The 11627-nt window shown below is 43.1% G+C and overlaps 1 protein-coding gene across 1 annotated transcript in view; it reads right to left on the reverse strand.

Moving 5' to 3' along the window:
* Positions 1–11627, reverse strand: part of LOC141987327 (endogenous retrovirus group K member 9 Gag polyprotein-like) — a 262863-nt gene that overhangs the window by 185605 nt on the left and 65631 nt on the right. The window lies entirely within an intron of this gene.

An 11627-nucleotide genomic window follows, 5' to 3' on the forward strand; every position in this document is an offset into this window, starting at 1 on the left:
GGACCTTTGGTCTGACCCAGTATGGCCGTTCTTATGTTTTTACGTTCTCCACTACTGAATCTGGGACAGTTCCTCAGACTTATCATCTGGTTAAGACTGGCTCAGGTGTGGGAATCTCTCATACCCTCTGCAGTGAAGACCAATGCAAAAAATTCATTCAGCTTCTCTGCAACAGCCCTTTCTTCCTTGAGTGCTCCTTCAGAACCTTGGTTGTCCAATAGCTTTCCTGATTGTTTGGCAGGCTTCCTGCTTCTGATGTACTTAAACACTTTTTTGCTGTTAGTTTTTTGTGTCTTTTGCTAGTTGCTCTTCAAATTCTTTTTTGGCCTGACTAATTATACTTGCCAGAGTTTATGTTCCATTCTATTTTCCTCAGTAGGATTTGACTTCCATTTTTTAAATGATGCCTTTTTGCCTCTGACCATCTCTTTCACTCTACTGGTTAGCCATGATGGCATTTTTTTGGTCCTCTTACTCATTGTTTTGATTTGGGGTACACATTTAGTTTGAATTATGATGTTTTTAAATAGTTTCCATGTAGCATGCAGCTGTTTCACTCTTGTGACTATTCCTTTTAATTTACATTTAAGTAGCTTCCTCTTTTCTGTGTAGTTCCCCTTTTGGAAGGTAAATGCTATTATGGTGGGATTCTTTGGTAATTCCCCCCACCCCTGAAGGATGTTAAATTTAATTACATTAGGTCGCTTATTGCCAAGTGGTTCAACTATATTCACTTCTTGGACCAGATCCTGTGCTCCACTGAGGACTAAACCAAGAATTGCCTCTCCTCTTGTGGGTTCAGGGACTAGTTCTAGAAGCAGTCATTAATGGTGTTCAGTCAACTAAATTCTCTTTGCTTTACTTCCATGTAATCCCATTTACTTCAGCAGGGGGTGTATGGGATATAATAAGATAATTATTTGGCCCAAGTAATTCAATTTAATATGGCTTGGTTCCTGAATACCTGGAAGCCCAAGATTTGTATCTGTGCCACATACAAGACATTGTCAAGCCTTTATTCTCTGACATGACTAGGATAGATGCTTGTCTGTAGCAGAAAACTAATAACTTGCTTCCCCCCAAAAAAGAAAAAGAAAAAAATATTTCTTTAAACTGCTGATGTACTATGACATTGTGTCATATTGTATCAGGGAACTTTCCATAAGCCACTTTTTCATGCATGTTAGATCCAGTCTGCAATAGGCTTGGAACTAGAATGGGTCACATACTTCAGAGCATTGATTTCAGTTCCATGTGGCTTTTCAGTATGACCCAGTTTGTACCCCTGAGTCCTGACACGAACAGGTATTTGTGGCATAAATATTTGGGGAATGGCTGGTCTTTGTACACATATCCATGTGAGTACTTGTGTGCAAAGAAGAGTAAGCAGAGCCAGACTGTTATTTGAAAGCTGTTTTAGAATGTAATAGGTGATTGACTCAGCTACTTTTTAAATACCAGTCGGGGATGGAGCAGCATGTCATTGCTGGGACTAAACTGAATCCCTCCAAACTCTTATCTTACTTTGAGGGTTTCTTTTGGGTCTTATGATCTCTCATCTGAGGTCCAAACCTGCTCCCAACCAAATCAAAGGAACAACTCCTACTAACTTGAATGATGCAGGATCAAATGCCTTCTGCTCTAGCATTTAAACACCTGGTAGCTGGAAGGAAAGCAACCAATCACTGTATTCCAGGAGGCTATAATTTTTCTACCACCTGTCTGCTTTTTATGATAACTGCAGAATCTAAAATTATGACACCTGGACTTATATTTATTAAGGTTTTCTCTACACTCAGTATAACCCACTGCAGTTTCAAATATCTTTTCAGATTTTAGCAGTGAATATGGGTGTGATCATTTACATTCATGAAATTTTAGACTTCCCTTTGAGAGAGGTATTTATATGGGCCCCATTACTGTAGTATGTGAACACTTCACAGTCTTTGCATGTTCATCCTCACAACACTCCTGTATAGTCGGAAAGTGCTATTTTCCCCCCACTCAGCACATGGGGAACTGAGGCACAGAAAGGCTAAGTGACTTCCCCAAGGTCACACATGAAGTCTGTGGCAGAACAAAGACTTGAACAAAGTCTCCCAAGGCCTAGGTTATTTCCCTAACCACTAGACAATCTTTCTCTCCTAGGCAAGAGTTACAATGATCAGAACTGGCTCAAAAAGATTTTTGTGGGGTCTGGAAAGAACAAAATCTTCAAGGGACAGCCTTTGTTCTTGCCAGAGCAGACTATCATGATAGGAATGATCCCAAAAGGCTGGGAAAATGTATTTTATAGGAGAATTAGTAAGTGGTTAAACACAGGTAGGAACATCGCATCAAGTTAAAACAAGATGATGCTGTTACCAGTGCCTGAGGCATTTCAGCTGGACTGAGAGAGTCCTGTAAATGTGACAATTAAAGAAGCTGATATTAAGGAAAAACAATACTTTAATTTTAAAAGGAGAAAGTGACACCATAGAACATAATCTGTAAACAGTGTATGGAGATAACATGATTATCTCCTAACACGTACAGTCTCCTGACTCTAGCAGCCAATCTTTCACTTCCAGCCAGCTCTCACCTACCCTTCTCCTGACTGATTCAGATAACTCTGACTTACCAGGTCTCTCTTCTCTCTAAGGCCCAGCTGCTCTAGATTAAGCCCAGCTGAGGTCAGTTGATGAGTTACAAGTGCCTCGTCCTCCTCCCTCTTAAAGAGCCAAAGACAGTTCATTTCAAAAGTGTCAACATGGACTTAAAAAATCAGCTAAAACTATTTGCCAAATTCATCCTGAATTTGTGAATAGTTTTTTGAAGCCCTGAAAAATGCATTTAACAGCAACATTTATATTTGCTGCCAAAAAAAAAAAAAATCACCCAGCTCTATTCTTAAACTTCATTTTAAATGTAGAGGTGTATGTAATTGCTTGTCCCAAATAAAAACTGGCAGAACATCTCAGCTGACTACAAGGAATACATGATTTAAATTCTGATTGTTCACAGAGAAATTGGAAAGTATGTTGGGGAATTCTAAGAGGTAAATTATCTCCAGAGAAGCACTGCCAAATTGCTCTGGTCTATTGCCAATGGTATAACTATTGCTAAGCGTGTTGTTATCTGTTTAATTTTTTTTCCATTCACAGCTAGATAAGAGTTATGGGAATATGCTGAAATTAGTCATGCTCATCCCTCACAGAATGGAATGAGTGCCCTTTTTCCAAGAGATATAGCCATGAAATCTCTCAAGTTCTCAGATATTACCTCTGTTTACTTAAACTATTATAAACATGGAAGAGAAGTATGAAATGGGCTACTGAATGGGAAGGAATTTGATTTAATAGCTGCATAATCCACCTAGCACAACCATGAGAAGAAAATATTAGAAATACTTGTCCTCTGTGCTTCACCTGGGAAGGCCTATGAATGTTTCCAAGGCCTGTCTAGCTAAAAGGAACTTATACTATGGATTCCAGTTCCTTGAAAGTTTGGCCAGGAGAGCTTGGAACACCACCATAGTGCCTCTTTTGTGCCACTGTTTCACATCTCATTGTGTATGGCCACACCCTATAATTATGCCTTTCGATACTTTTCTGAGTTACTTCAATACTGCATCTTAGCAGAGGGGTAGACTAGATGACCCTTCCGTTCCCTTCTAACTATATGATTCTATGATTCTAATAAACAGCTCTATTAAAGGATAGCCTCAGGGTATGTCTACACTACGAAATTAGGTCGAATTTATAGAAGTCGGTTTTTTAGAAATCGGTTTTATATATTCAAGTGTGTGTGTCCCCACAGAAAATGCTCTAAGTGCATTAAGTGCATTAACCCGAGTGCTTCCACAGTACCGAGGCTAGAGTCTACTTCTGGAGCACTGCACTGTGGGTAGCTATCCCACAGTTCCCGCAGTCTCCGCTGCCCATTGGAATTCTGGGTTGAGATCCCAATGCCTGATGGGGCTAAAACATTGTCGCGGGTGGTTCTGGGTACATATTGTCAGGCCCCCGTTCCCTCCCTCCGTCCGTGAAAGCAAGGGCAGACAATCATTTCGCGCCCTTTTTTCCTGAGTTACCTGTGCAGACGCCATACCACGGCAAGCATGGAGGCCGCTCAGCTCACTGTCACCGTATGTCTCCTGGGTGCTGGCAGACGCGGTACTGCATTGCTACACAGCAGCAGCAACCCATTGCCTTGTGGCAGCAGACGGTGCAATAGGACTGGTAGCCGTCATCGTCATGTCCGAGGTGCTCCTGGTCGCCTGTGTGAGGCCGATCAGGAGCGCCTGGGCAGACATGGGCGCAGGGACTAAATTTGGAGTGACTTGATCAGGTCATTCTCTTTAGTCCTGCAGTCAGTCCTATTGAACCATCTTATGGTGAGCAGGCAGGTGATACAGATTGCTAGCAGTCCTATTGCATCATCTTCTGCCGGGCAGGCAAGAGATGAGGATGGCTAGCAGTCCTATTGTACCATCTTCTGCCGAGCAGCCATGAGATGTGGATGGCATGCAGTCTTTCTGCACCGTCTGCTGCCAGCCAAAGATGTAAAAGATAGATGGAGTGGATCAAAACAAGAAATAGACCAGATTTGTTTTGTACTCATTTGCAAACCTCCCCCCCTCCCGCCCCCCGTCTAGGGGACTCATTCCTCTAGGTCACACTGCAGTCACTCACAGAGAAGGTGCAGCGAGGTAAATCTAGCCATGTATTAATCAGAGGCCAGACTAACCTCCTTGTTCCAATAAGAACAATAACTTAGGTGCACCATTTCTTATTGGAACCCTCCGTGAAGTCCTGCCTGAAATACTCCTTGATGTAAAGCCACTCCCTTTGTTGATTTTAGCTCCCTATAAGCCAACCCTGTAAGCCGTGTCGTCAATCGCCCCTCCCTGCGTCAGAGCAACGGCAAACAATTGTGCATCTGAGTTGAGAGTGCTGTCCAGAGCAGTCACAATGGAGCACTCTGGGATAGCTCCTGGAGGCCAATACCGTCGAATTGTGTCCATAGTACCCCAAATTCGACCCGGCAAGGCCGATTTAAGCGCTAATCCACTTGTCAGGGGTGGAGTAAGAAAATCGATTTTAAGAGCCCTTTAAGTCAAAATAAAGGGCTTCAGCGTGTGGACGGGTGCAGGTTTACATCGATTTAACGCTGCTAAATTGGACCTAATGTCCTAGTGTAGACCAGGGCTCAGTAGAGATAGAGATTTGGCAGTTCCAGGCTGTGACTCCTACCCTCAGCCACCTGATTTGATGATCTGAGAGAGGGTGATCTGCCAGAATGGAAGTGATTGGGGAGGAAGCTAGAGGACAAGAAGCCAGCCATTGGAACTCAGCCTGGCAGCAAGGCAGACTGCTCACATAACATATTGATGATTAGAAATAAAGGGGAGGATGGAGATGAGCTGACAGCTAGAGGGAGGAGAGTGTATGTGTATCACTTTTGTATATGGGAAACCCCCATGTACTTGAATGAAGAAGGGAAGAAGTCAGAGGAGAGAGTAACTGATGTTCAGAGAGGGGAGGAATTTGGGAGGGAGGTGAGGAGGTATGAGGAAGTTGACAAATCAAGGTGTCTGATGTCTGAAGTAGCTTTGAGATTTCAAAGTAGGGTACAGGATTGAAAGAGAGGAGAAAGGTGAAGGAGGGAAGCACAGAGTGATGAGTTCCTGCCAGATTCCATTGCTTTTAGTTAGTATTTCATCATTTATGCACAGTGGCATCCAAAGGCCACAGACGGTTTGGGGTCCCCATGGTGCTTGCTGCTGTATAGGAAAATACAGTCCCTGCTCCAAAGAGCTTTCAGACCTAAAGCCAGAGTGTCAAATATAGCCTATGGGCCAGGCCCAGGTCCCAGAACACTTTCTTCCAGCCCTCAACTCTTTCCCCACACTTCAAAGTCATTGGCCACAGCTCTGCACTTCCAAAAGGGTAGAGGTCTGAGTGGAAGAAACTGAGGGGTGACACTCATGCCTGAGAGGGCAAAAGCAACTGAGCTTTCTCCTGGCTCTTACTGAGCAGCAGCTGCAATCACCAGGACTCAAAGCCTAGTCTTAGAAAGGACACTTTTTCTCAGCATCTCTCCCCTGCCTGGCTTCTGAGCCCCATAGCAATAGCCGTGTGCAAAAGCAGGTGTGTCTCTTCCCTCTCACTGTTTCCTGCTGCTCTGCAGGGTAGCCTCAAAATAAAGTCTCCCCCCCCCGCATCTACTGACATGACTTAGCCCTGCAACACCAGAGCCCAAAGGGGGATTAAGGCCCCCAGATAGGGAGCAATGTGCCCAAAAAGTTGACGGTGGAGCACGGTGCCCCTGGAAAGGGGGTGCCCAAATGGGATCAATAAGAGTGTGTGATAGGACTGGTGAGGGGAAGCACGCCCCTGAGGAGGATGAGAGAGAGGGATGAAGGTGAGTGTCTAAAAGTAGGTGGAGACTGAGAGAGGGAAAATTTGAAAAAAGTGGGAGGTAGGGGTACAGCGTGGATGTGAAATTTGCCTCTTGACAGTGACATTTTTACCTCTGACCCATGGATTCAGAGAGAAAAGATCATTTGGCCCTTGCTAAAGAAAGTTTACACTCCTGGTCTATAGAGGCAAAGAACAGACAAAGAATGGGCGAAAGGGATCAAACATACTTGTAAGCTGAACAGGGTCTGGCAGGCACACACCAAGTTAGTGCTGTCTTTATTTAAGAAGATGAGCAGAAAGAGAGGATGGGAGAGAGTTTGAGGTGGGAAAGAGCTACCAAGGATGCAAGTCCAGGGAGTGGATAAGAGAGGAGAAGTAGGACCAAGTCGAGGAAAGAAGGCAGAAGAGCAAGCAAAACTTACAATGAAGGCAAGTTGCAAGTTCACAGCTTAGCAAAAGTTAGAGCAGGAGGATGAAGAGAGAGGCAAGGCCGGGGATTGATGGGCAAAGAAAGACAGTGAGAGGAGCAAAGTGACCAAATGTGTAAAAGACAGCAGAGTTAGGTAGTAACCAAGGAGGTAGTCTGCTCATGACCAACCCAATAGAGTATGGGGAAAACACCCCCACGTGTGTGTGTGCGCACTCGTGTGTGTATACATGAGTTGGGTGGTGTCACTTGAGCTCAGACAGCCCTCTTCATGTGCCAGTATCTTTGATTTCTTGACTCAAGACCAGTTGAGTAAGTTGCACAAAATCAACATGGGCCAACTTCCATATATGGACTTGGGAATGTGTCTGCTCAACATCAGCCCAAGAGGTGGGGCTGCCTGTGCCTCAGGTACAATAGCTATGGGCACAGTGCAATGGTAGTTTCTACTTCTGATAACATTCAGCAGTGAAACAGGGAAAGTCTCTAAGCCTGAGGTCAAAAATTTGCTAAATAGAACTGTTAGGAAAGTCAGCAATCCTTAAACAAACATCTTTCATAAACATAATGCCGTTTGGACTGCATTGCTGGAAGCATATGTGAACAGTATTGTGATTAGCTCATATATTTGTCTTCCAGAGAGTTAAACAGATCTATAAAAACAACAAGGAGTCCTTGTGGCACCTTAGAGACTAACAAATTTATTTGGGCATAAGCTTTCGTGGGATATAACCCACTTCATCAGATGCATGGAATGGAAAATACAGTAAGCAGGTATAAATATACAGCACATGAAAAGATGGGAGTTGCCTTACCAAGTGGGGGGTGTTATATGGACCTGATCCTGCAAAGTGCTGAGCCCGCTCCACTCATGACTAGTACCTCCCAAAGGCACCTGACCTTGTACCATCAGGTCCAGGTAGCACAGATCTGTTTGACTAAACAGTTGAAATAAAGAGACTTGAAAATACATATTTTCAAGAAAATCAAGAAAATTACTGCTCTCTTCAAATAAGGGTGTGGGGGGAGTTGTAAATAATGTAAATCACTGGGACTACTCACATAATGTGGATTTGCAGGGTGGGGCCTTAGATTGTAAACTCTTTAAGGGAGGTATAGCATAGGACAGTATTTCAGGAACATAGGGACTGCTATACCAGATCTGTCCAGTGGACAAGCTAGTCCAGCATCCCATTTCTGACAGTGGGTAGTAAAAAATACTTCAGAGAAATCCTGAACTGAGCAATTATTGAATAACCTGCCAGACTCCCTGTCACTCTGTGTTAGTAGTGGCTTATTTCTTGAAGCATGAGCGTTTCTCTCCCTGTATATGTATAGATTTACATATATTCTCTACTGATAGCCAGTGCTTTGGAGGGCGTAGTCACGGGGCTTGTAATAGAACAGCTCTGAGGCTGGTTTATGATCTTCTTTGTTTTACTGACACATCACAGTGTAGATTATCGTGACATTCGGTTCTGAGGGTTAATGTAGACAATCCTCTTTCATCCACTCCCTGCGCCATGACATTGTGATAATCAGTTTATCACTACATGCCAGTCAGTCTCCCAAGTCAGACATGCTTATCAACCAAATCTCCATTCCAGGCCATAGGAAAATCTGTTAGGCATTCTAATTTGGTCACACCAATTTGATTGTTAGCTCAGGTCAGCTGAGGTATGACTGGCTTTAAATAACACACTGCTACAAGCTGTTACATTCTTTACTTGAAGAGCAGTAATACTCAGGAAGGAGCACATTCATCACACTTCCTGAGCCCTTCAGACACGACGACCTGAGTGCATTTCCCAGGGATTGTAAAGTGATCCTCTCTTTTGCACACTGATTTCTGCATAGCCCTTTCCTTGCATGATTTATTGCACAATCAGGCAGGATCAAGGCTACAGAGTTCTCAGAAGGAAATCAATATTTTATAGGCTAAATGGTAGGAGTGAAGAACCCTGGCACTTAGAGGGGTCAGAGAGAGAGAGAATAATTGTGGCTGAAAAACAAGATGCTCCAGAAACAGCCTTGCAATGTAGGAGAACCTGGCTGCTTCTCAGGACTGAACTGTAATGAAAAATGGATACACAATATGAAACCCCATTACTGCTGTGAAGCCTCCCCAGTCCAAAGTATTCAGTGTACCCTAGAAAACTTGTATTCCTTACTGTGCCAATAAAGTTCCTGAAAACAGAGAGAAGGCAAATTCTGTTGCATGACTCGGTAACAAACTGACTGATACACAGATGAGAGACAGGGAAAGTGAAGATATAGGAAGTCTTTCTATTGATACTAAGGCTTAGAAAGAGGTTTATCATTTCTTTTGAACAAGCCACATTTCAAATGCAACCTTATTTTTTAAGGTTTTGCGAATGTATGCAATGTTTAAAACCTTTCACACACCAGATTACCAATGCAATTAGAGTTTTATTCTCCACTCTGTTGCACCATTCATGAATCAGGAGTAACAGCGGCCAATGAAGTGACACTGAGTTAAAAGTACTCTGTGATTTGGAGGAGAATCAGGCTTGTTAGCACCCTCTTCTAACTATGCGGTGGAGATAGCATAGAAGCAGTCACAGCTCCCTCCTTGAACTATGGAGGAGGAGCTCCTAGAAGTTTCTTCATAATAAGTACCATTGTGCACATCGTCCGTTGAAAGTTTAATGAGTTGTAATAGTATCCGTTGAAGGAAGGGTGGTTCCTGCCTTCACAGAAACTTCCTTGTGAATCTGCACAGAAGCATTCTATTCTCTCTTCAGTAAACTAGGGCACTGGTTAAAATCCATTTCAGCAGTACATTTTCAGGAATTAAATATGCAATTCCCATGAAATATAATGGACACTGCATATTTATTTCTTGCTCCATATGCTGGAGATGTAAGGCCCTAAGTCAAACCTCACTGGGAAAATCTCCTTTGTTTGGGGTGTATCTAGAGATGTACACAAAAGAGAAAGAAACAGTTTTTTAAAAAGTGTATTTTCTGTATTAATATAAATTTAATGTTTTCAAGAGTGATGGTAAAGGAAATTGGAGATCAATAAGCAAGAGAAAACAAACCCACTTAATCAATGATAAAGGATGGAATATTTAGTCTTTTTGGATGGGCTGATGTCACCCTTGGTTGTGTATATGGTAGAAGAGCACAGATCGACAAGATCCCTGATTAACTTAATTTTTATGCATGGAAAAAAGGACCATAGACCATCAAAAGAAGAACCCAAGAGAACCTTCAAGGCAGGAAAGTTATGAAAGATGAGGAAATATTTCCATAGAAGGAGTGACTGATAGCTTATGGCTATTTAATTTAGAGAAGACACATGATCAAATTATACAAACAATGAATAGGTTTCAAAAGATATGTTAGAGGCACTTATTGATCTTTCTTGTAATGGTCTGACATTCCGAAAGTGTTAAAGGTTGTGTCTCAAGATCAACTCCTTGGGGTGAAGGCAGGCACCTCCCTTACTTTGTACCTCATTCCCCAGTCAACAGCAGTCTTGTGGTCCAATCCTTGAGTTTGGGGCATAGCCCTCCAGCTGTATCTTTTAGCAAATCCACAACCTTCTAAGAGGGCAGCATGGGGCAGAGAAAGAGTGTAAAACAGTGCAAATGAAAAGGAAAATAGTTCCACACCCTACAAGGAGCCAGATTCCCTCTTACAGATCCCACAGATAGTCTCAGTTCTCTCCCCATTCTGTGTGCCTAAAGACTAAGAGTTAGTCCGAGGATTTTAACTAAAGAAACAAACCAACTCATCTTCCTTTCTCAGAGGGCTCAGGCTGGCTGTACACTCAGGCTGTTCCTCAGTAAGGAACCCAGTGCTGACATCTGAGGGCTCTACCTCTTCTTGATATAGAGTGCCACCCAAAATGGGCTGAGTTCCTCCTTTTTAAGGATGATTTAACTGGGAATTGGTCCTGCTTCGAGCAGGGGGTTGGACTAGATGACCTTCTGGGGTCCCTTCCAACCCTGATATTCTATGATTCTATGATTCTATGACCAGCTTCCAGGCCTGACAAGCTGCACAGGTGCGGCAAGTTGGGTCTGACTGTAAACACAGAAGTCCTTTAGTCCCTGCTTGACTGGTGAGGAGGTTATCTGTGCTACCAGAGGCCACCGGACTGATTGGAGACATTAACCCTTCATGTTGTTAGGTGTCTCTTCATTTCAAAGTGACTGTGAAACCACTACAGAGATTAGTATACATGACACAAACCTAACACAATGCATATCCTTAAAATACTGGTGGCCCACCCATACATAACACACTCTAAAACAGAGGTGCACAAACTTTGCATGTGAGGACCACACTGGTGATTTGCCAAGAGCCTGACAGCTGCACCTAATTTGCTTGTACAAAGTAGAGTTTTTGTCAGAGTTAAATGTACACAGCTATGCACTGCAGGCAAACAAAGCACTTCACAAAACACATAGAAAGAGAAAATATGCTTTGAGGGCTGCAGGGCAAGGTGTATCAAAGGGAAGCCTGCCATTGCTTCTCTGAAACTATATTTTTGATGCCTGGCTTTATCTTTGAGTAACACATTTTGGATCCAGGCTGTTAGCCAATTGTATTACTTTGATTTGTCAATTACAATTGTTATTTATTCTTTGTATAATTGTAAAGCCTAGGAGCCCCACTCATAAACCAGGATCCTACTGTGTTAGGTGCTGTACAAAAAGACACTCCTTGCCTCGAAGAGTTTACAATCTGAGGGTTTGTCTACACTACGCAGCTTTTAGCAACAAGGCTGTGTTGACACAGCCTTGTCGCTAAAAGTCAGTGCGT

This window comes from Natator depressus, chromosome 5 (assembly GCF_965152275.1).
Source record: "Natator depressus isolate rNatDep1 chromosome 5, rNatDep2.hap1, whole genome shotgun sequence".
NCBI classification, from domain to species: Eukaryota; Metazoa; Chordata; order Testudines; family Cheloniidae; genus Natator; species Natator depressus.